This window comes from Seriola aureovittata, chromosome 21 (assembly GCF_021018895.1).
Source record: "Seriola aureovittata isolate HTS-2021-v1 ecotype China chromosome 21, ASM2101889v1, whole genome shotgun sequence".
NCBI classification, from domain to species: domain Eukaryota; kingdom Metazoa; phylum Chordata; class Actinopteri; order Carangiformes; family Carangidae; genus Seriola; species Seriola aureovittata.
Window position 1 is genome coordinate 3,675,977 of NC_079384.1, and position 23,614 is coordinate 3,699,590.

Genomic DNA, 23,614 nt, shown 5'->3' on the forward strand with positions numbered 1-23,614 from the left:
GTATTTAATAGGTTTAGATACTGCTTGTTCCTCTCAGCCACTCAATAACAACATGGATTAATGTAAAAATAAAAATACAATTAAATAAAGTGAATTTTCCCTACTTGTTCCTCTCATCTCAGACAATAAACTTTAATTACTGTTAAATAAACAGGGATTTGGTGAGAGAGAAAAACTCTCAGCCTAAATATTCCTCTTTATTTTCTGACAGTTTCCCTTTCCACACCTTGACTTCGTAACAGAATATTACATTAAGTGTGAAAAGCAGTAGTAGTTATACTGTATATGAGTCTGGGGTTTCAATGCAGACGATGTTTTGCAGTTTGGAGCAGGCTTTTGCAGATAAAGTCCCTCAGCTGCTGCTATCTGCAGCTCCATAAGCTGCTGGTTACAGGACAGTTGGCGTGAGGTCAGAATGCATTAGATACCATTGTGATCAATATAGCATGGCATTATAGAGAAGTTTACCTTTGCTGTCCAAGTCCAGCTTTTGTCTTTTAATGAGGCATTTGAAACTATACAGGGGGATATTGAGAACAACCCATAAAGTGGCTGTGAAGAAAAGGAGTGCTGCGTTTTTGAGTGATAAGCTTATTTACATGAGAGGTAGTCTATGATATAATGCTGGCACCAGGCCGAAGGTTTGCAGTGTGATAATCTGATTGAACATATGTTAATTTAGGAAATGTGACCTATTTCCACCAGTGTCAGCTGAAATAACAAAGGTCTTCACACAGGGCCTCAAACTCAGGCAAACCAGCCTGTGTCATGCCAGTTTATATTGTCCCAAACAAAACATACAATTAATCATATTATCACATACCAAAGCCCAAATAGTGAACCTGCACAAACAGGAAAGTGATCAGCTCTTGTTACGAAAGATGGTTTTGTGGAGAACTGATCTGATGGACAATAGTTGATTGTCAATAATAAAACAAGTTGTAGAGGCAACACTTTTCAGGTGTTTTGTCAAAAGTAGAAAGAAAGAAATTCCACATGTTTCACAACACAGCTGCTCACAGGTTTGGATGGGTTTAAAGCTGGAGTGAGATAACTGAGAGAAATCACAAAACTGACTCAACATCGCTGATCAAAACTGGCACCAACAGCCTCTTGATACTTTTCTGGTGGTTGACAACCTCCTGGGAAACTTGGCTGCTGTTGACAGAAGAGAGTAAAGGCTCAGGGTGGGTGAGAGAGGGAAGTCTGTGCCTCTGAGGTTATCACATATAGGAACCTCCCATCACCTCCAGGAAGGCTGTACAGTATTTATGTTGATCTTGCGCGACCGCGACCCCCCCCCCCCCCCCCCCCCCTCCACCCACCAAGCCATATGCCTAAAACATGCAGCAGATTCTGTTTTAAAACTCCTGTGAGATTTGTTTCACGGTGCTTTGATACTGGTGTTTGGCTTGTAACACACTAACAAAGTTATTAATGTTTGCGTAATGTTTACAACAGCAACAAAATACGCTCATAATCTGAATTATTCTCACTTTAGAAATTCAGTAGATTAATTAAAATCATGTGACTCCTGTTTTGGATCCAACAGAAATTCAGTATTTGATTTTGAAAATGGCTTTTATTGCATTTTTTATTGATTTATATATTTATATATAAACTTGCAGAATTACCAGTGAAGCGATGAGGGCCTGACAAGATCTCATGTGGCCCATGTAAGAAAATGTGCAGCCATGCTTTTATATCTACCATGTAACAAACACACGGATAGCCGTGTTTAGCAGGACGTGTTTGTTTAAATTATATATTATACTACTACTATTTACAAGAACATGTTGTTTTGAGGCCTTAAAATGTATTTTAGTGTTGAGCATTTGCACTGCAGTACTTGGTCTAAAGTATGAACATGTTTGTCCAATAGGTGGCAGTGATGTGACTTTATGGCTGGTCTTCATAGAGAAACTGAACTGAACAAAACATGATAAATGAGTGAATAATGTTTTACTGTAGTACTGAATGTGATTTAATGAAATTCCATCATGCCCACCTTAGACATGCTGACCTCGGGTCACTTAAAAGAAACACGTGGAGGTCTGTCTTAACTTTTATTGATAACTTTTATGAGTTAATATAGATTAGTCTTGAGTGATCATTTGGTGATATGTGTTATCACATCACCTGCTGCCGGTAAACCGTCACTGCTAACATAACTGTGGCGAGTTTTGAATTCAACTGAATTGAATTCTGGGACGCACCTTTTGTTCAATGCTTTTAACTTTTAAAGTCACAAAGTACTGAACAATAAGTGTGTCCCAGCCAGGTTCATCACTTTTTTGTGTCTCCTGGAAACACTTCCATTTATGTCTGTGCTACTTGCAGCACCTCTCTGTCTTTGGTTGTGTTGTGAGTGCATTAGCTTGTGTTTTGTCTATTTCTATGTGTTTTCTTAAGTTGCGTTTAAAACTGTGCTGCTCCAGGTGAGGCTTGAACTCACAACCTCGGCATCACTCTGCAGGCTACTGTCTTATAAGTACCGCGCGCTGACCGATTGCGCCACTGGAGCTCGACACACCTCTCTGTTTGTTTACCTGACTGTTGAGTAACATGATTAAAGTATTTCCCCTTAAAGCTGAGGTAATGCCTTGGTTGGTTTTTCATAGTCTAAGGCTTGTAGTTGAGCAGCAACATTAAAGCTGCTACATGTAGTTAAAGACATCCAGTCACCCAACTGGATAATCTGATTATCGTGATCTGTTTGTTCATTCTTTGATGACTTGTCACTTGGATTGTGTTGTGTTGACTATCGTGATCAGTGTGAGTTGTTTAGAGGAGTGTCGTTTCCTCAGTCACCATTGTAAAACTATGCTGCTCCAGGTGAGGCTCGAACTCACAACCTCGGCATCGCTCTGCAGGTTACTGTCTTATAAGTACCGCGCGCTGACCGATTGCGCCACTGGAGCTCAACAGACAGTTGTGTGTATTAACCAACTGTTGATAGTCTAATGATAGAAAACAACCCGTCAGTTATTCAGTTTCACCGGCAAACATCGATTAACATCACAGAAGTATTTGAAGTTTAAGTTGAGCAGGCACATCAAAGCTGCTACATATAGTCAAAGACATCTAGTCATTCAACTGAATTATTATGATCTATAAGTTCATGACCAGTGACTTGAACAAGTGTTGTGTTGACTGGCGTGATCGGTGTGAGATGTCTGTTGTTCACTAACTTCTCCTCAGCCACCAAGTGTGTAAAACTGTGCTGCTCCAGGTGAGGCTCGAACTCACAACCTCGGCATCGCTCTGCAGGTTACTGTCTTATAAGTACCGCGCGCTGACCGATTGCGCCACTGGAGCTCGACATTGCGTTGTGCCTGAGGGGTCAAAGCATTGCAACTTAAGAAAAACACATGCAAATACACGTGAGGTAAGCAAATAAAGAAACGCACTGCAAATACTCACAACACAAACAAATACACAAATGCGCTGCAAGTAGCGCAGATGATAACGTAAGTGTTTCCAGGGGACACAAAATAGTGATGAGCCTGGCTGGGACGCACTTTTTGTTCAATGCTTTTAACTTTTCAAAAGTCACAAAGAACTGAACAAGAAGTGTGTCCCAGCCAGGCTCATCACTTTTTTGTGCTACTTGCATCTTGTGTTCGTCTTTGCTTGTGTTATGAGTATTTGCAGCACACGTGTTTGTCAAATTGATGAAGATGTTTGGTAAATTTGCTTGTTTTTTGCAGTTGCAGTGCATTGAGCTCTCAGAGTTAAAGCTACACGTAGCCAAAGACGTCCAGTTATCCAACTGAACTAACATTATCTATTGGTTTATCCTTTGACAACTAGGACTGTGTTTCATTGACTATTGTGAGCTGTCTAGAGTTCACCACCTTATTTTCCTAAGCTACAATGTGTGTAAAACTCTGCTGCTCCAGGTGAGGCTCGAACTCACAACCTCGGCATCGCTCTGCAGGTTACTGTCTTATAAGTACCGCGCGCTGACCGATTGCGCCACTGGAGCTCAACCTTGCGTTGTGCCTGAAGGCTCAAATCATTGCAACTTAAGAAAAACGCATGCAAATACACGTGAGGTAAGCAAATACAGAGACGCACTGCAAATACTCACAACACAAGCAAATACACAAATGCGCTGCAAGTAGTGCAGATGATAACGTAAGTGTTTCCAGGGGACACAAAAAAAGTGATGAGCCTGGCTGGGACGCAATTTTTGTTCGATGCTTTTAACTTTTAAAAAGTCACAAAGAACTGAGTCCCAGCCAGGTTCATCACTTTTTTTGTGCTACTTGCATCTTGTGTTCGTCTTTGCTTGTGTTATGAGTATTTGCAGCACACGTGTTTGTCAAATTGATTAAGGTGTTTGGTGAATTTGCTTGTTTTGTCTATTTGCAGTTGCAGTGCATTGAGCTCTCAGAGTTAAAGCTACATGTAGCCAAAGACGTCCAGTTATCCAACTGAGCTAACCTTATCTATTGGCTTATCCTTTGACGACTAGTAACTTGGACTGTGTTTCTTTGACTGTTGTGAGCTGTCTAGAGTTCACCACCTTATTTTCCTAAGCTACCATGTGGCTAAAACTGTGCTGCTCCAGGTGAGGCTCGAACTCACAACCTCGGCATCACTCTGCAGGTTACTGTCTTATAAGTACCGCGCGCTGACCGATTGCGCCACTGGAGCCTGATGTACCTGCGTGCAACACCGAACAACTGATGTAAAAATTCCTGGAAAGTGAGGCTTATCGTTTTGGCCAATTAGATCAGTTCTTAAGTTGAATTCAGGTGGAGATATGGTGGGGGTTGGATGAGGTCACCAAAATAAGAAAAGAAGCATAAAGATGGAAGTTGTCCCACCTCCAAGTTTGTTTAAAATATCTTCTTCTTAATTATAATTCCTTCATTACTCCACAAGGTGGAGATATGAGGTTTAAAAAAGAAAGTATAGATACTGTTTCTTCTAATACCACTGGATCAGTTCATAAGATTCAGATTACTCATTACACTTGTAAGTAACACTGACAAGACAATTTAGGAACTTGTGGGCGAACAGTGGTCAATTCATTATTAGTCTGTTAACCACAGGATTTAAAAGTAAAAGTGTAAATAACATTAAAGAAAAAATGTGGAGAGCAGCAAGAAAGGGTAATTAATTCCTCATTTGAATTAACAGATTTCCCTCTAATGTCTATAAAAGCCTCCTGAAGCGTGAACGCACCTTGTAAATCCCTCCTATTTCTGCCCACACTGATTATCCTCGAAGCTTGTTTTCTGCAGCTACGCATTGTAATCAGTTCTTACAAAAGGGAAAGCAGCTCTCTGTATGTCCTGCACGTAATGTGACTCTCACTCAGTGTGCCACACAACAAAGAGCAAAGAGTGTTGGAGTAAATAGAATTTAGAAACAAGAATTCATTGTGTAGACTGCATGTGGACAGACATTTGTGTGTGCTTGTGCACCTGCGAGACTGTGTGTGAATTGTAAATTAGCTTAAACACCAACTTGCAAAACATAATGAAACTACAACTGATGCAAAAAAAAAAAAAAAAGTTGAAACAAAACTACACCTCCAAAAAAAAACTGAAAACTAATTCAAATTCCAAAATAGGATCCTAGCACAGGCATCCTTCTCCTGTCTTTACTGGTGTCACATATATAATAGTTTAGGCCTAGTTCCCCCCCAGATATGGGCCATTTTGTCAGAAAGCTTGCCAGCACTGCTTCCTGTCCCGGCCTCCAGCAGAAGGAGGAGGTTGGTGTTAAAGTGATGCAGAGCTGTGTGTAACCAAGCAACTTGCAACTAAACCTGCAGCAAGAGGAAATATGGTCAAATACTCAGGAAACACACAAACTGTTTTACACTTTTGCTTATACACACACATAAATTACACACTCACAACGCCAATACACAAAAAGATGTTCAACACACACCTGCCCCATTAAATATTCAACACATTAATGTATCTCAATACATAAAGACTTCTCAATGAGATTAATAAATAATCAGGTTGACTCCCCTCATTACAATTTTCCTAAATCCCCAATATCACTGGGGAATATGAAGCCAAAATGTTTGAGAGACTCTTGCCTAAAATGCAGTTTGCAGATTCTTGAGGACCGACCACCAAACTAAACCAAAACCAGTGAACGAGATAAAGGTTTAATACCTTTCTGTACCAGCTCGCCCTCCCTCCTCTAGATTGCATTATATTTTAGTGAAAATCGCCATCTGGGATATGATAAAAGCTCAGGGACAGTATTTCTTCCTTTAGTGGTAGTGAAGTATCTGACTAAACACCCACACATGTACAAACACTGCTGCTTATTATTCTTGTCACCATGAAGTGTTGTGTTCCGCACTTGTAGATTTTGTGAGATAAAACATCCGTCAGTATCATCAATATCCAGTATATTTTTCTTTAATTAAATAGTGTGGCAGTAAAAATCAGTATTTAATGCTTAGAAATACAGCAGATGATATCTCCAATACTATGCTATTACTCAATTGTGTAGAGTCTTATAATTACAACAAGCCTGCAGTAACAGATTTCAGACAGGTTGCACGGAACTCTGCAGGCTTGTAGTTGCTCGGTATCACCGCTAGGCGGCAGTGTGACGCTGGCCGGCGGAGAGGCAGTCACTCGGTCGGTCGGTCGCATAGGTCGGTCAGTCAGTCAATGACCTGTCATCCAGCAGCAGCAGCAGCAGCAGCAGCACCGTGGGCGGCGGGAAGGACAGACAGAGGACCCCCCGGTGTTGCTTCATACAGAAACCGAGGTTTCACTTCACTGATATCGCACATCTTTTATGTCACGTGAACACTACCCTCGTTCACATCGCGCTTGATAGTGAAACTACTCTTCCTCGTGTCCGCGTGATGTGTGGCAGGGATAACTTATGAAGTGACCGGCGTTAGCATCTCACCGGTGGAGCCGTCGGTGCTGGACTGGGCTACGGGAACCGGACTCAGTTTGAAGGTAAGCGGGGGAACAGTTGTGTGTCACACCGAGTCTTGTCGCCTCTCACACCGGCTGTCATTTACTGCACGCCCCGGTGTGAAGGCGAGCCGTCAGCATCTCGCTCTCACTGCACATATGCAGGTTTGAAACGGCGCTGCAGCACATGGGGGTCTCTGGGTGGGGTCTCCTGAGTCTTGCATGGGGGGGGGGGGCATGGGGTAACCTTGTTAGGTGTGTATGTGATTTGTATTTACTGGGAGAGTTTTGCACATCTGGACTAACTTCCAACCTTTCAATTAAAATTTAAAATGGCATTTTTTGTGAAGCCTCTGGTCAGGTTGTCATGTGAGGAGTCAAATGGGTTTGCTGAAAGTGAGAACAGGTGTGTGTGTGTGGGTGTCAAGTCTCTCTCTCTCGCTCCCTCTCTCTCTGTCTGACACACACACATGAACGGGTTGTGAGTGTGATAAATCGATTTCAAAGTGCTGCCTGCTCCGGTGCTGTGGAGATGAAGGGGACCATTTGGGTTGCTGGCTGCACAGAAATCCCACAGAGACAATTAAACCACTGACCTGTGGCATCAAGGATTTGTTTTGGCTTCCTGTTTGGAAAGATGGTAGGAAGCAGACACACACACACACACACACACACATGTGGAGTAGCCGTTCAGATTTCCTACTGAGGGAGACCGGAGGCCAGGGTTTGAACCTGTGACCTGCAGTACTTAATTGTATGTGGAGAATCAGTGCTGAGTTAATGGAGTGTGCCAAGAAGAAATTAGTGAAGATTCATATCTACACACATACACACACTTTCCAGACTCTAGACTTCAGCTTATAGCTGTTATTATTATTATCTCCTTTATTTAGTGACTGCATTATTTTCCAGTGTTTTTATCTTGAATAACAGAATGTAATGGAACTAACACGACTGCACATATTGTTAACTGCTGATTGAATGTTTTATTTTGGAGGGAAAACGCAGTATCCCTGACTGAACACTGGAATATTCCCTTCGAAACATTAAATTTTATAGCATTCTCTCACCACTTTGCGACAGCTGTACTACTTGCTTTCTATTTAGAGCGATGGACTTTTTCTATTTACCAACCAAATCTCCAGCTGTTTTATGTGTTTTAAGAAATACATGAGGGTGAATGGCCCTGAGAGGTTTGGCAAAATATCTGTAATTCTGGCACGTCAAAGCTATTAAAATTTAAATTATCTCTGATTAATGTGATGAGTGTCATGATTAATTGATTAATTGTTTGGTATTTAAAATATTAATAAGGAAGTGTTTATTTTCAATTAATTAGTTTTATTTTGAAGTGATCTTTCAACCACCCTTCCCAGAACCTAAAACGAATCTTAATTATAATCTTAACTGTAAATGGTGACTTTGACTCTCTAAATTACAACTGAAAGTGCTACACATAGTGTGAAGGCATGAGTAAAAGAACACACCCACACACACAGACACCCACACACACAGACACACACACAGACAGACACACACACACACACAACCTCAACCTCTAAACAGGAAGCTGACAGCATCCTGGAAGATGTTTCATCTGTTGCTCTGTGTACACCAGTGAAAGTATAGTAGGCGTCTGTAAGCACGGTGGCATTTTGCAGGTGTGTTTCTTTGGTTTCTCTCCCCTGGCACGCTGGGGTTACCATGTTAAGCGTGTTTGAACAGGTTGGGTAGGAAAACGGCAGTGACAATAGCAGGTTTATTTCTGGGCCGCTGCTCTCAGAAGAGCAATGCACCTTCATGTTTATACGGAGCCCTCCTCTGGGTGCATCAGGGTGGAAAACTGGTTTGGTTTTACAGGAGCCCTCCAGCTTTTTCACAATGCATTTTTCATGGCAGCACGCCCATGAGTGGATCTTCTCCAGTGCCTACAAGCTGTACTGTTTATCTTTCTTGTGTTTTGTGCTGCTACTTGTCACTGCACAAGTTGTTCTTTCATCTAGTCAAGAAATCTGCATAGAATAGTGACGGGTGCTTTTGACTAAAGAAACTAATAAAAGCATTATCTGAAAGTCTTTACACAACTTGAAATTGCTACTTATATCAGATTGTTTTCTGCTTCAGTTTGGGCGTATAACCCATTTTCACATTCTGTCTTTTTGACAGAATATTTTTTGACCATTTTAGTCATGTTTTGATAAAACTGAGGCATTCAGATGAATATTTCTCTTTCATTTTCTTGCTGTATCAGTTATAATGGTGTCAGATGGCGTCAGAAAATTGTGAAAAATGCCCTTCACAACTTTGCAGAGCTCAAGGGAACTGACCAACGGTCCAGAACTCACAGATATTCAGTTTACAAAAATGTAAAACACAATCTTTTTACAGAGATTCTCAGTCGTTAAGCATGTGGCCCCCTAAAGCAAAGCAATGTCTTCCCTTCAACACAGGCTCCACAAGGCTTTGAGCTGTAACCAGTTCATTTGAATAGTTTTTTAGGCGTACTAGTAGCGTGGCCTCAGTCTAACGGGTGGGTGCTCCACCATTTTGGTCCAGACTGAAGTATTTCCTTGACTATTGGATGCACAGACATTCATGGTGCCCAGAGGATGAATCCTAATGACTTTGATGTTTCCTTTAGCAGTTTAGCATTTGTGGTCTTGAGTGAAATGTCTAACTATCGGAAGGATTGCCACGAAATATGGCACGGATGTTCATCGTACTCTATCACTATCACTTAGATAGTCCTATGAATTAAACTCTTGCACCATCATCAGGTCCGTCAGTCTCAGCTTTGGGGTTAGTGCTAATTAAACATTAGCCTGCTAGCGATATGTGAACATGATAAACATACCTGCTAAACATCAGCATGCTAACCTTTAGCCTCAAGCAGCACCTATCATACCCGTAGACTCTCACAGCTGTTTTCTTGGACCCGGTTGCACAATGCGACTCGCACTTTGCGGTCATGCATGTCGTTCAAAACCAAAGAAAAATTCGATGTGCACATACGCGCTGAGGTTTCAGTGGTTAAGTTGCAATAATCTGGTAGCTGCACATAAAATATAACCAGCACATCTGCTCTGCGTAATTGTGGTTTGACAGTGACATCATCACTGCAGATGGAAGAGATACCTGCACCTGCAGAGGTAACTGTTAATACAGGTTTTAAGACCTGGATAGTTAAAGATCACAATCAGCAAACAGCTCAAAACTCTGAGCTGCTACATGAAAGACTAGCAGTGTCAGGACTGTGCTCCGCTCCAACTCACAGGATTTTCTGACTGACAGGTGATGGCTTGAGTAATTGAAGCTGTCGTGCAGTTAGTTTTACCCTCCGTCCCCCGAAAGACAAAATGATGAAGATTTGACCTGATCCCCAGCGATCTGGAAAAGGATTTCTCTAATCCTCTCCCTCTTTGCATCTCTCTTGTCTCTGTGTCTCATCATGTCTCTCTCTCAGTTTTTTTGTGTCACGCTCACTTTTGTTCATCGTCACGCTGAATCAAAACCAGGAGGGACTTATCAGTGTGACAGTCACACCTGCGCTGCCAGAGCACTCAAGCAAATTACTCACAGATGATACGGATGAAAATACAAAGCAAGTTCACGCGTGTGTTTTATTTTTACTTTTACGAAACAAAATAAGCGGGAACCCGAAAAATCTTTATATTTCAGGAATCACATTCTCATTTTTTGGCTGTCTTTACTGATTTCCTTGACATAATTATAGATTGCAGTTATACTTATCCTCTTATTGAGAGCCAGTATTATTGTAATCTTTCCTCAGTGTTTAAAGTCACACACTCACTTCCGTGTTGTTGGTTTAATTTTCCTTTTCCAGCCTAGAGATAGAGACAGAAATAGAACGGCTGTAGGGATTGTAGAAGTAAAAAAAAAAAAAAAAGCACTGCACATCAGACAGATTGTGGAAGGTTAAACTGTGGCTGGAGGATCACTGACTGTACAGTGGACACATGGGTCACTGAGAGGTCACAAGTGGATCATTTACATAAGGGTATGGGATGATGCATAATGAGCAGATTTACAGTCCCGCAGTTACTTTGAAAACATCCATCTTATGAATGTTTTCAGTAAAATGCAAACTAGGTTTCAATCTGCGGGGTTGAAGCTGCATGAACGGGATTCCTGACAAACATAAGAAGAGTATCTGAAGCTGCTTGTGTCTGCAAATGGCTGCACAGTGTAACGAACTCTGAGCTCCTCATATACATATGACCTGAAGCAGGTCGTTTATTTTTAAAGGTCGTGGTTGACAGATACACATGCACACACAGCCCTCCCCCTCACACACCTGGTTGGGCTGTTTGTGTCTACTTTTATTTTATTTTTATTTATTATATTATAACTATATAAAGGTTCCATTTGGACTGGCATAAACTGGATTTTTTAACCATTTATTTATAACAATTTCACCATTAATCTATATTAACCATGCATCCAATATTTTTAGTTGACTTAACCATTGCAGAGATTTTGTCCATTAAAACTTTTCTTTCATTTTGCCTAAAAAGAAATTATTCAATAGAAACAGATCTTTATCTTGAACTTGTAACAAAAGTTCTGGATGAATAGCAAACTCTCTTTCAAAAAGGAATTTTAATCTGACCATTATGTGGCGTAAAGTGGTCTCCAAACCCGTCTTCAATGTCTTTCTGATGACAATGCAGTCCCCTGGACAGAGTTGTCCTGAGGGACTCCGCAGACTTCTCTGTGATGATCTTGAATAACTCCTCTCTTGTTTCTTTGAAACCACAATTATGACTTCCATTTTTCCCTCCGAGTATTCTTTTCAGAGCCAATTCTCTCTCCCCCCGCTATCTTACCCTAATGTGGCATCTGTGGGCAATTACCATTAACTTTTCATACAAGGCCAGCCAACAGAGGAAGCTGTTGTATTGGAGTTCACAGCATGGGTTTACTGGCTGCGTGGAGGGATGGCAGGAAGGAGGGATGGCAGGAGGGATGGCAGGAGGGATGAATGGCTGCTGAGGAGGCCTATTCATTTCTCCAGGCGAGGCCACACTTGACTAGACACTTATTGTGACGGTGACCTTCCTGTCACCACGCAGCTAAGACAAAACTGTCTGTTTCTCTTTACGGTGTTATTTCATGTTTACTTTGTTTACTACAGTGACATATTTAAGCAATTTAAAGTCTCCGGGTTTGACTGACTCACATTAGAAGATGTTTGCTGATAAATATATAGATAAACTTGATGAAGTGATTAAAACAGCATTTATGGCTGGTACAGTTTATATTTAGACTCATGCTATGACAACGTGAGTGGTTGTGTGACCTTTAACCTTAAGTGGGATAATCAGAGGATGTCCTGTCATTACCGTTGAATGGACAATAAGACATTTCTATGCAGTTAAAGTAAAGTGCAGCGTACTGGATGCTTTATATTTTGGGGTTGGTTTATTGATACCAATCTCACTCTGTGACCCAGGAAATATTTCTGTAAAATGATGAAACATTACATTTGGTATAACATGATGTAATGTCCGTTTTTAACAGTTTTAGTGACGCATTTTTACCACAAAACCATTTACTTTGATAGAAATGCTTCACACAGCTGCTGTGACCCAAAACCCGGGTCAGTGACATCATTTTATAGTATTTTCCAGTTTCTTCTCTGTGCAGTAAAATAACATTGCATGATTCAGTTTGTGTATAATTCTTTATAGGACTGCCTTACCTCATCCCTTTTTCCCCTGACAAACACAAAACGTGACAACAGGGGAGCAAAAGAAAGTTCGTTAATTAACCACATGGCTTTAATGAGTAAACTCTGAAGCTTCAGGTCATCCGCCCTGTTGAGTCTTTTGAAGACGCAATAACATGACAGTTAGTGGTAAGAAGTTATGATGCTTGTGTCCATGGGACTGAATCAACATCAACAATTCTCACGTACAAGGCTGAGATTGACCGTAGCTGGTCGCCTGCTGAGAAAGACATGGATCCATTGTTTAATACAAAGATTATTGCTGTTTTATGCTACAAGTGGATATCGCATCGCAAGAACGGGTACTGAAGGAAAAACAAATGAAAAATATATTGAACTTTATGGAAATCTTCCTCATGTTGAATTTGTAACGTGGTGGTTGCATCACTTTACTCTGTAAAGATGTAACTGTTGTTGCAACTGAGTGATTGATGAGGGAGATTTTGCTTCTGTGCTCAGGCAACTTTCCTTAGATAAACAACATCCATCCTTGGAGTGCGTAATTCTGGGTAGACTTTGAAATGGGGTCGTTCAGAGTGTTGTTTTCTTATAACTCAGTGAACTCCAATGTTAATTCTGCAGATGTGGTCAACATGTGGCCTCTAATGTTATCTTTTCTGCAGTTTGGCAAGGATTTTTTTTTTTTTCCATCTTTAACTTGAGGTTGATAATTCCTGTAGTAAACAAACATAACATCAGTTGTTGTTCACTATTGATTTGATGGTCATGTTAGTCTTGGGTAAAAACATGGTACTTGGTAAATGGTACTTAAGTACATTAAGGCTTAAAAAAAGACTTGACCTCAATTACATGAACCTCATAATTACAACTTTAGTTTGCCCTGTTTTGTTTTGGAGTTCTTCATGGATGTTTTGGAAGTGAGTCTGTAGTCCTTGGCGGAGCAGTCAGCCAGAAGGTTGAACATGGACCTAAGCAATGATGCATCTTTTAGAGATCTGCTGTGTCTCTTGCAGCCTCCTGTATGATTGATGAGAGAGTGCAAACGTTTACTGTTTACTTACTCTATATTATTCAGGTGAAACTGTAGTGTCTGTCTGTTTGTTCTGGGGATATTCTGCTGCTCCACTTTCACTTAGCATTTTGTTCTTTACTCTCAGCACCAAGTCCCTCCCTATGTAGAAGAGAAACTGAAGGACAAAATGCTTTGTACATTTCATCAGAGGTGCAGAGACTTAACTTCCAGAAAGTAAATATTATAAAAACCTTTTCACTTCAGTCACATTTATTTTTGTTCTAACAAATGTCGTCTTTGAAAACAAGGAATTTGAAAAAAAAAATTTATACAAAAGGGTTCACTGTGAAGTAAGAATAGCACGCATGTATGAACTTGCTTTTTATATCATCGTCATTGATGTGCATGAGTGTTTCGGCAGCACAGCTAAATCTGTCATGTTTGATGAGTTGAATAGAGGGTCAGAGAATGAAAAAAATAAAAACAAAGATGTGAAGAGCACACAGAAACTAGAAAAGTGGAAGAGGCTGCACACAATACGAAGCATGTGAAAGAACAAAGTTCACGTCACTCTTGTATTTCTGTTAACTCGTGATTGGGAACTAACACACCTTCAGGCAGCCATTTTGGAAGTGCTGAACGTTAGCAATGCTAACAGGTGATAAGGTTTCTCACATTAAGACTCCTCTGTATCTAAAGACATTGCCACAGTTGCTTGGGACAGTTGTTTTTGGCTCAAAGGGACCAATTTGCTTCTGATCATCAGTTTGTGCTCAGTTTAAGTTTGTTAGCTTGCAGCTGATTAGCAGGATTAAAAAAAAGGGCTTTTTTCCATTTAAATTGAGCTAACTGTACTGTTTTCTCATTACAGCTTATTTGGAGTAAAAATACTGAAATACCAAAGAGGTTGTAGAACTGTTGTTACCTGTGTTGAAGTACCTGCAGTCTGCAAACAAATGTATTAATGTATTAATCACCATGAATGTTTGGTTTAGGATTATTATTCATGTAACGTTGCACACGGACATTACTATAATTACCATATTTTCGTTTTCCTGAAATCTTCTTTGGAGCTTAATAATAAGGAAGTGCTTAAAATCGCAAATACATGGACGCCAAACTCTGTTGTTAAAGGTGATTAAATGCTAGATGTTGAGCTATATTGACCACGCACAGTATTCTTTAACTCTCACACAATCTCCTCTGCAACAACACAACCATCCTGAGTTGTCCTCTCATGTGACAGAGCTACACGATGGCTCGAGGTTCTGCTTAACTAGATTTTAGATACAAATTTAAAGACCTTTGTACTTCCAGTGCACATAAGCTGAGAAAAATCAAATTTTTACAGCGTCCTGCACCTGCTGTTGTCGGGCTCTGAAGCAGCGGCTCAGTCTCAGCTCCTTCTCCCGAGGTTTCTGCTCATTACTTTGTGCTTCTTTCTGATTTGTCCTCCATCTCTTTTACGCTCTGTGTCTCTTACTTTTTGATCTGTTTCTCTTCCCCTTTATTGTTCATCCCCTCATCTTCTGTCACTTCATCCTGCAGTCTCTTGTGGCTAGCGTCACCAGATGTCCTGTTTGCTGAGAAAACTCAGCGATTCTTTTAAGACTTATACCTGGCACTGGCGCTGAGGAACCATTATACTCTCTCCAGTGGCATTTTGTGGCAGGCGACTGCGCTATGAGCTTGTTTTGTTTTAAGCTTTTTAAGCTTTTTCCATCAAGTTGTTGCTGCTGGATTTTCTGCAGCTATCAGTGGTTTGTTGCTGTTAAACCTGACAATTAATTATTTTTGTTTTAACCAAAACTTTTATTGACATGTTTTTCTTGTAGCTCAAATCTGATAACATTATAAAATACTGTAAAACCTGTTTGATGATGATGATAATTATGTTTTGTGAGGAAGATCAGAAAAGTTAAAGCTGCTATAACCAGTAGTATTATATTAACAGTGAGACGTGTCAACAGACAGATGACTACGTGTAAAATGAAGGTGCTTGCTTGTAGTGACACATCCACATATAATTAGATAGACAGATAATTATCAACCGATTTTAGTTTTAGTTTCACACGTCTCTTTCGCTACATTTACACCTGGAGTTTTTGAATCTCCAGGGTTGCATTTTAGTCTGGAAACGATCATGTAGACGCCCACGGCGGCTGGCTGATTGGGTCTTATTAGTCATGACTACCAGTGGTGAATGCAACATGAATAATGTATTAAAGTGTTACCGACTTTGTTGTTCTGCATTTTAACGCTACAGCTGCCTTCGCTGTTGCTCGTCCGTAGTATTTTCGGCAACTAACCAACTGCAGAGTAGACAACTCTCTTTCTGTTTACATCAGCGTGTGCGTGAATGGAGTTTTTTTCTGATACAGATCTAAAACGTTCATTCAGACAGAGATCGTTTTCATTTTAAAACAGGAGTGTGGACGTAGCCTTAGCGTCATCAGGTCGACTTAAAAGGTGATAATACGTCGATATTGTGGTTGCAGCTTATTTCCGATGCCCTGAAGCGGCACAAACATCATGCAGCTTAAAGCTTTTGTTTAACCATCTGCACTGCAAGGTAAAAAGCATTTTGTGCTAATGTGTCTAGGAAAGTGTCTGAAAATCGGTTTCAGGTAACATTTACCCATCATTCATGATGATACACGGACTGGCAGAGGTTCATGCACTGTTAACCTCCGCAGCTTCACCAAAACCAAACTGTGCGCCGTGACTCAGAGGCAGAAACAGGTAAACTGATGCAGATGTTTGGCACAGAAAGACAGACGGACACGGACTCACACACTCACTGCATGCATAGAGGTATGAATTAACAAGCACAAACTCATGCGCACATAGTCCCGCATTTTTTAACCACGCAGCATGCCCACACACTGAAACTATGCAAATGGTTGTCACATGTTGTTTAGACATGCATGTGCGAGGTAGCCAACTGTTTTTGATGGAGAAATAAAAAGTTGTCTCTTCCGCAGCCATCTCTCTTTTCCCTCCGCACAGTATCCTGCTCTTTATTCTCCACTTTGCTGCAGTGGATTTCCTTTTGTTTTTTTTTTTTGCTCTTTGACTTGGTGCAGCATGTCTTTCTTTTTTTCCACTTTTGCTCCCAGCTTTCTACCCCCTCGCTCCTTTCATCTTCTCCCAACATGACATCAAGTCCCTTTTCTGCTTTTTTTTATTCATCTCTCTCCATCTGTTGGTGTTTTCCTCTTCTCTCTGCCGTCACATATACCCAGGTCATCTGCAGACAAGAGGCAGTGTGAGGCTTGAGGCCACGGCTTTATCGTCATGTTAACGCTGTGTTAGAAGATACCAGCCATGATGAATGCACACAGAACCTTTTGAAAAGCTTCGATATTTGAATATTTTTTATGCCATGAACATTTGAGGTGTTGTAACACTCGCAGCAGTTACCTCAAGGTTTTTATACTCGCAGACTGCTTCGTCAGAAATATATGGTGCAGTGGTTCGAGGTTTGAATGAATGCCAGACTAAGTGCCTCTCCTGCATGTGAAATTTAAATGCAGCTTCCCCACAGGCAACGTGTCAATCTGCAGTAGGAAACACTTGATAGCAGTAGCCTATGCCAATCCTTTAATCATACCTTAATGACTTTCATGGGAGATATTTCTGACTGTGAGAAAGATCTGAGACTTTCTGATTATGCAAAGACAAGTGTGGGGGGAAGTGTAGCTGTGGATTTTGACTTTCCCTGCTTTTGCCCTGGTTTCAAGTTGCCAATTAAATCTCTCCTGCTTAGACGGCTGAGTAGTAGAGAGACATGATTGCGCTTAAGGCAGACAAACCGTGTATGCCCGACCTCTGATCTGCTCTGATTGTCTGTGCAACTGTTTATCTCTGTATATTTAAGCTGTTTTTTTTTTTTTTGCTGTTCCCTTATTTATTAAGGCCAGAGAACAGTCTAACGTAGGAAGAAAAACACCTTCCTTAAACATATAAGCTTCACATTCATTTCAACCACAACTGAAAAAGATTTTTTTTTTTTTTTTATTGCTGCATCTAACAGTTTGATGCACAAAAATAGAAAAATATCTGTCACAAATCCCAAGGGAAGTTTCATCAGATCAGAACAGCTAAACTAAACCCGAAGATATTCAGTTTATTATATGGTAAGACAACGAAAAGCAGCAGATTTTCACAGGTGAGCAGCTGCTGGAAACTTCAAATGTTTGTCATTTTTGCTCGAAAATTGTCAGTAAACGAAACGATTCTGTGTGAACAGTTCAACTAGTTCAATCCTGAGTTTTGGAAAAAATAACTCACTGATTTCACTTTTCTGTGAGGAAACTGCTGAAATGAAAACATGTGCTTTATTTGTAATTTCAGTAATTTTACCAGCTTTTCTACGGCTGCTCAAACCGGCCAATCTAGAGTACAATACCTAGCTTGCCTTGCTAACGTTTGAACTGCTGTTTGAGTCAGATAACTGAATTATGCATTGGCCTTTGGTATATATTTATACATACACAGTACAGTTTAGGCCTGTTTAGGTTTTATATGTGATTTGCTTCTTATAGTGTAAATATTTCATACACTTATATGTATTATTTATGGGGTAATGGTTGCATACGTGTTATGCTACGGCACTGTGTGGCTTCATAAACAACTGCAGCAGCACTCTCGGCCACATAGGAACCAGTCAGCACAACCAGCTTGACCTCATGTCTGTGACGCTGTAGCAGCTTGAACTGAATGGGGTGAAATGGGCTGCAAGGTACTTGGGCTCTTCACAGGAATGTGCAGTATTTCCAAGCATCAAGTGGAGGCAGGTTGGGCAAAGGTTGCAGCATGTGAGGAATCAATGATGGATCTGCAGAGCTAATCATGGTGCATTTTAATATGCCGAGAAGTTAGCAGCTACAATTCCCACAATTACTGATCAGTGCATGATGTTGCAGGATAATTACCGATGATTGCACAGATATCCTCGAGGTGTGGTTTGAACTCAACCCAAGATGCACACACTGACCAACTGTGGCATCGTAGCTCCTAATGACAGACGACGTTTTATTGCTGTTGTTAATGCTTAGATTTAGTATTTAATCAACAATAAACCATTACATTCTTATTTACTGTAAACAAATGATACCATCAATCAAGACTTACAGTCTCTACAATGCCACCGGGTCGCGTTTGAAGTTGGTTGACTGTTTTACAGCACAGAGTTTCTCACAATGGCAGATGGTGCACGGATTGAGAGGCAACTGGAAAAATCACTTTGTAAATGTTGGTCCTCTTCAGTGAAGTGAATGAGAAATCCAAGTGTCACCAGCGAGTGGGTAGTGGATACGAGCCTTCATTGCCTTCAAAGGCATTTTGTGACGGGGGGGGGGGGGGGGGGGGGTTGGAAATATGGGCTTAATTTGAAGAAAGACAAGCAGTGACACAGATCCTGGCATGTACAAAGCTTTAAATCAGCTTGACTACAGTCTTTTTTATTTACCATGAATTATTCCAAGGTGTCATTTGAAAGTGGTATAAAAATACAGTACCACACATCCTGTGCATGTGTGTGTGTGTGCGCGTGTGTGTGTGTTCCATGTGTGGTTTTGTACTGTGTGTGTGTGTGTAATTGGGTGGCCACATGTTCCAGCATCCCTGCACACTGACGAGAGCGGGAGAGTAGCAGCACAGTGGCTGATTGACTAATGAATCGCTCACTGTCGCGTAATCTGCGGTAACGAGATGAAAGACAGACACCACAAGACAATAAAAATCATGTTTAGACAGATGGCTTCGGCTCGTTAAGACCCCCCACTGTACGTGTCTGTCGGTACAAACATGTAAGTGAATAAACTCCAGACTGATGTTATCGTTTTGAGTTACTGAACCAATCAATGTTGTGTCATGTACAGTCAGCGTCTGTTTTCTTTCATCATTAAAAGCCCTGTAAGGCTTTTAGCTGGCTGTTTGGTATCTGCGTCAATTATTGTATAAATGTCCACAAAACATTGGTTTCTGGGTGGCTCAGGCTTAATAGTCTTAAAGCCCGGAGCATATGTTACACCAGTGCACGTGCTGCACCTTTAGTAAGTATCAAAGAAACAAATTTCCTATAACACCAGAGTTAAGAGATAAATCTGTGAGATAGTTGAGAATCAACGAGGCCATATGGCGACATTTGGTTTTCTGTAGAGATAAGCTTTAATCATGCTCTTTGTCTGCTCCCAAATCCCATCATCAGTAAAAGGTTAATAGATAATGTGGAGTCATGAAAGCCTCAGCAAATCAAAAAGTAGAATTTAGATGAAAATGTTGGCCAGGAAATGATAAATGCTCCCAGGTTTTCTCTGTTGATATCATTTCTTTCCATATTGTTTGTTCTCTCAGAGATGGAGATTTCCATAACTGACATACTGCTTCTGTTGTGGCAGATGTTTAATCAGTTATTTGTGTTTGTTTGCGTAGGTAGCAGCAGATTACACTCACACACACACACACACACACACACACACACACACTCAGAGTGCAGCAGGACTCTGCAAACAGAAAGGAAATGACCCACTGTGTTATGACTGTAACATCTGGCACAGATGAGAGCCCAGAGCGTACACAGTCCAGTGGTGGTGGTGGTGGTGAGAGGGGGGGAGGGGTGGAGGGCAAGAGGGAGCACACGGCATAACTCACTTTTAATCTATGCGACCTACTCATGCTTTGTTACGTCAGAACAAACTGGATGATGAAGATACAGACTTTTCAGAAGCTTCCAGAGCCAAAATTTTCATGAATGCAACAGTTTAGGTTTATTTCTTCATGAGTTTCCGATGTAAAGCAAGATCGAATCTCTGACCTCGTTCATTGTCCCATTATATAAATAACACTGAATGTATTTTTTCTCCATTTCTTTTAATTGCTAATTGAATACACTTGCCTATCTTTTGATTGTCAGTCAAACAAAGTAAGTTTTGAGGAAGTGTCGTCTGTTTTAAAGGCAGCCATCAGCGCAGTGTGTAGTGTGCTTACCAGTGTGAAGTTGAAGACTTAACCTTTAATTTGGAGCAGGCAATTTTCTCAAGGCTGCAATCAGTCAGTTCCCATGACCACAGCTGCTGAAATCAGTGTCTTGACAAAAAGTGCATTAACACTAAAGTTAAAATGCACCCAGAGGTGCTGTTGGGCAGGTTGTAGTGCCTATTAGAGCAGAGCAATGCCGGCGTAATGAGGTTCAGACCTACCTGGGCTGTCTGGGCATTAATCTGCCGCCGAGTCCCCAACCAATTAACTAGGAAGTGTACTGGTAATTGTCAGCTTCACACCGCCTTCCTCTTTCAGAGCAAAGAAAAGAGCGTGAATCTTCCCACTGATATACCATTTACCTGCCAAAACAAAATAAATATATGTTCGGACCTGAAAGTCTGGCTTTCTGAACAGAGCCTGCACAAATGAAGCCAAAGTATCCAAGGCCGTTCGGATTTATTCTGCTTCATATTAGACTTAAAACAGTCTTTTCAGTAAAGATTTTGGCAGCTGTTGATGAGGATCAGATGAGAAACAGATTTGGACAGAAAAATACTGTTGATTTTCCACCATGTTTGTTACTGGTGGTGACAGCAGTTTAACACGGGTCACAGAATCCTGGAGGCAGCAAAACAAACTATTATGATTTTGATTGCCTGACTTATTTTGAATGAGAAATCGTGATGTGATTTCATGCTGGACATGGCATGACAGCAGGGCACAGGGAAAAGAGCTGGTTACCTCATCTTCTGTCAGAAAATGCCAAAAACAACATGTTGTCTTGTTTTGTAGATGCTTTTTGGAAGAACAATTGCAACAAGTTCTGAGGTCACTGACAGACACGCTGCGTCGAAGCTACTCTGTGTTGCATCTTTCACTTTTATCAAACCTCACCACGCATTAGAGTATAGATTTTGTTTCACAGAAAAGCAGTTATTTGTTGACAGTTGTGAGACAGGAGTTGATGGTACAAATACACACAATACTTTTGAACAAACTGTGTGAGCAACCGAGCTAAGCTAGCTAGCTAAGCTGAATGACTCGAAGCAAGCTTGTCTTTTTGTCCCTCAGTAATTCTGTACTGAATGAAACGGTGCACAGTAATGAACACGTTGCCACGGGTGAGTAAATGGACCGGCAAAGAGAAAATAGAAAAAAGCTTGGAGCGCTGTTGCGATTGATTAGCATTAGCCCGTCTGGCGAGCATGTTGGTGGTTAGCTCGCCAACTAGCTCTGTGAGCAGTCACCAGATTATCAGAATCAAATATTACACAAAGACACAAGAATTCATTCACTTTGACTCTTTCTTTTGTTTGACTGGACCTTTTTCACAAACTACTGAGGAATTACAAGTCGTGAAAAAGTTTGTTTTATTTATACACCATAAAATAACCTACCCTGCCGAAACCCAGCTTTGTCCTACCGTTATTCTGACAGTATTAAAATTTAAGCAGCAGTGTTTACAGAAAAAAAGTAACTTCAGTTTGCAAGGAGGTGCAGACATGAAACAGAAAACCAGAAAGAGAAGGAACAAGAGGGGGATGGTTGGAGATTTAGAGAATAAAAGGACACAGAGCAGAGATTAGGTTTTGGACTACTTAACATAAAGATCCTTTGAATATTAAAGATTTCTGACATGCCGTCACAGTGAGTTGGTGCCTCAGTCTCAAGCAGTGTCGGGACAAGTCTCGCTTCAGTGCCAAAGTGATGCCTTTGTTTCATTCTGTCTCAGCATGTCAGGAAATGTCACTGTATGTAAAGAGGATCCAATTACACCAGTGCTCTGTCCCCCTATAGACACCACAGGCTGCAGCGCTGCACAGAAGCTTCACATTTCCTGTGATATTTTCTCGAAAGGTCACAACTGTAACTTAACATTATGGGTGGTGCAAATGAGATAAATGAGTCAAAATTAGAGTTTCTTTCAATATGATAAATTACCTTTGCCCTTTCTGCCTCGGTATTGTGTTACTGAATCTTCCATGCACAGTATATGGATCTAAATCTGAGAGGAAAGGTGAGGAAGATAGCTTTAAAGGTGCAAGACGATTTTCTATCTTTGGCTGATAAATCTCAACCCAAGTAAAATAAAAATGGCATTACTTAAATGTTAAAGCCCTTTAACTCTCAGTCTTTCTGCTTTGAGAATGCGTGTGCGGGTATCCGAGACACCGCTTCCTGCTGGGTGCTGATGACACCATCGCAGCGGTGTCGCTGTCCAGTCAGGGGTCGGTATGAGCCTCTGAGGCCTGACAGCAGGATGATGTCATGTGGTGTACAGCACAGGGATTACAGCCCCTAATCTGGCATGAAAACCCAACTCGAGAAAAAAAAAAAACGAGATCATGATCATGGAAGAGCAAATGGTGGATGTAGGAAACAAGATGAAAAAAGAGGAGATTGGTTTTGGACCACACGGCATTTCTTCTTCAGCCGTATGGAGGATTGTAAAAATCTGACGTGGGAGACTGAAGCAATGGTTGTCAAGTGAGTGTTTATACACTGTGTGTGTGTGTGTGTGTGTGTGTGTGTGTGTGTGTGTGTGTGTGTGTGTGAGAGAGGGAGAGAGCGTGTATAGGTTTGCAGGTCCATATTCATGCTGTATTGTACATTCTTAAGAGCGTTTCTGTTCATGTCAGTGTTCGCACAAACACAGAGTGTGTATCATCACCGCAGAATAAGCAAAGGATGTGGTTATGGATTGTTCTGGTGAAAGTTTCTATTTGCAGGGGTGTGTTTATCCTCAGTGACCGTAGGAGAATGCGCAGGGCTTCCACATGTGGCCACAGAGAGACCAAAACACTGACATGGACAGTCAACTTTGTATAATCCACCTTTAGTTTTACATTTTTCCTCATGACCAAACACCGGGCTGGTCTGTTTGTGTGTTTACATTTACATAATGTATGTAGTGTATCTAGATACGAATCCTCAAAGTCCATTCATCCATCCATCCAATAGCTGTACCACTCATCCTTTGAGGGTGTGTGT

The 23,614-nt window shown here is 41.0% G+C and overlaps 1 protein-coding gene and 5 non-coding genes across 10 annotated transcripts in view; 1 reads left to right on the forward strand and 5 right to left on the reverse strand.

The window, feature by feature from the left end:
- Window positions 1-2,430: 2,430 nt before the first annotated feature.
- Window positions 2,431-2,524, reverse strand: trnai-uau (transfer RNA isoleucine (anticodon UAU)). The gene is made up of 2 exons: window positions 2,487-2,524; window positions 2,431-2,466 (listed from the first exon to the last, which is right to left on the reverse strand). It is a non-coding gene; the product is annotated as a tRNA-Ile (tRNA).
- A 303-nt stretch (window positions 2,525-2,827) lies between these two features.
- Window positions 2,828-2,921, reverse strand: trnai-uau (transfer RNA isoleucine (anticodon UAU)). The gene is made up of 2 exons: window positions 2,884-2,921; window positions 2,828-2,863 (listed from the first exon to the last, which is right to left on the reverse strand). It is a non-coding gene; the product is annotated as a tRNA-Ile (tRNA).
- Window positions 2,922-3,224: 303 nt separating this feature from the next.
- Window positions 3,225-3,318, reverse strand: trnai-uau (transfer RNA isoleucine (anticodon UAU)). Its single transcript has 2 exons — window positions 3,281-3,318; window positions 3,225-3,260 (listed from the first exon to the last, which is right to left on the reverse strand). It is a non-coding gene; the product is annotated as a tRNA-Ile (tRNA).
- Window positions 3,319-3,894: 576 nt separating this feature from the next.
- On the reverse strand, window positions 3,895-3,988 carry trnai-uau (transfer RNA isoleucine (anticodon UAU)). The gene is made up of 2 exons: window positions 3,951-3,988; window positions 3,895-3,930 (listed from the first exon to the last, which is right to left on the reverse strand). It is a non-coding gene; the product is annotated as a tRNA-Ile (tRNA).
- A 580-nt stretch (window positions 3,989-4,568) lies between these two features.
- trnai-uau (transfer RNA isoleucine (anticodon UAU)) lies at window positions 4,569-4,662 on the reverse strand. Its single transcript has 2 exons — window positions 4,625-4,662; window positions 4,569-4,604 (listed from the first exon to the last, which is right to left on the reverse strand). It is a non-coding gene; the product is annotated as a tRNA-Ile (tRNA).
- Window positions 4,663-6,661: 1,999 nt separating this feature from the next.
- rhbdf1b (rhomboid 5 homolog 1b (Drosophila)) overlaps window positions 6,662-23,614 on the forward strand; it is a 35,735-nt gene continuing 18,782 nt past the window's right edge. For 4 of the 5 annotated variants that reach the window (XM_056366615.1, XM_056366619.1, XM_056366617.1 and 1 more), the window contains exon 1: window positions 6,662-6,956. The gene's annotated coding sequence lies outside the window, so the exon portion shown is untranslated. Of the gene's footprint in view, window positions 6,957-7,285; window positions 7,555-23,614 lie in introns of those variants that run through there. The other variant, XM_056366616.1, reaches the window with a different exon arrangement.